This window comes from Antechinus flavipes, chromosome 5 (genome assembly GCF_016432865.1).
Source record: "Antechinus flavipes isolate AdamAnt ecotype Samford, QLD, Australia chromosome 5, AdamAnt_v2, whole genome shotgun sequence".
NCBI lineage: Eukaryota > Metazoa > Chordata > Mammalia > Dasyuromorphia > Dasyuridae > Antechinus > Antechinus flavipes.
The window spans coordinates 161,853,564-161,855,104 of NC_067402.1; the positions used below are offsets into that span (position 1 = coordinate 161,853,564).

General features: G+C 36.0%; 1 protein-coding gene across 4 annotated transcripts in view; it reads left to right on the forward strand.

The window, feature by feature from the left end:
* Nucleotides 1-1,541, forward strand: part of FRMD4A (FERM domain containing 4A) — a 737,403-nt gene that overhangs the window by 718,781 nt on the left and 17,081 nt on the right. The window lies entirely within an intron of this gene.

Sequence of the window (1,541 nt, forward strand, 5' to 3'; positions counted from 1 at the left end):
CAATCCCACTACAACAGAATTTTTTACTACATTATCTTGGTTTACCTCATCTCCCTAATATTTGCCATTTTCATTTCCCATTTTTGCCAACATGATAGATTTGAGGTGGAAACTAGGAGGTACTTTAATTTGCATTTCTATTATTAGAAATTGGAGCATTTTTACCTTGATAGCTTCAATTTCTTCCTTTGAAAATTGCTAGTTCATATTCTTTAGCCCTTGTTACCTTTTAGAGAATATCTCTTACTAATACATTTGAATCAGTTCCTTATATTTTTGATAGTTTTGATATGAAACCTTTATTAGAGAGAAATTCATATCACTTTGCAAAGTTATTGACAGTATTTTAGGGGGAGTTACTGTTCCCAAATTATTCTAACTGATTAAGCCTTGACTTCAGTAAGAGACCATTCTTAGATCTGCTTCAGAATGCAAATGAAACTCAAAATGTGAGCATTTTTTAATCACCTTTCTCAAATGATACACTACCAAGCTCTAATAGGTATATGAGACTGCCCTGCTCTCTAGAAAGTGTCAGTCTAGAAAGAGCTTCCTTGGTCAGAATGGAAACATGGGACAGTACAGGTAAATAGAGGTACTAGTTCTTTAATTAAGATGACATTTTGCTGATAGAAAAGACTGTAATGGATCTCAGCTGTCAATCTCAGTTCTGCGAATGCCAGAAATTGTACAGACATGTCTCCCTTTTGTGCTTTGAGATAATCATTCATCAAACACTAAAATTAATGCTCAGAGATTTCTTGGTAAGATGGGAAACACCTGACAAGGACTAAAAGTTCTCAACCCTATGCACTGACCTGTTCTCTACTGCATCTTATATGCCTTGAAGACAATGTTCCTTTCCAAGTTGGAGCTAATTGTTTTCTAAAAGGTAGGTAGGTATCTTAAGAGATTGGGAGATGAAGCAATTTCTGCATATGTTATCTTCCTTTTCCTCTAAATCTCTTTAAAAAAAAAAAAAAGATTCCCTCAAGTTAATACATGTGTGCTATTTTAAAATGGACAGCAATGATACTTGTCTATAACCCAGCTTCTTAAACTGTGGTCTGTGACCCCATATGGAGTCTTGTAACTAAATGTGGGAGATCAGGAAATTATGATTTATTATCATTAAGTGTTTGATCTGTACACATTTTATATGCCTTATATGCCCAAGGTCATGTAAAAATATTTCAGGCAAAAAGGAGTCATGGGTAGAAAAGTTTAAGAAGCCCTGTCTGTAACTACTTTGTTCACCTTGACTGGCTCCATAAAGGCCAAGTTAATTAACAACAACAACAACAAAACTAACATTTATATAGCATTTGTGTCTCAGGATCTGAGCTAAGCACTTTACAATTATTATGCCATTTGATCCTCACAACAGCCTTGTGAGATAGGTGCTATTATGATCCCCATTTTACAGGCAAACAGAGGTACTATCATTAGCCCAGGGTCACACAGCTGGTACCTCGGATCTTTCTGATGCCAGGCCTGGGACTCTGCCATTGCACCACAAGCGGTTACGTTAAACTTCTTAC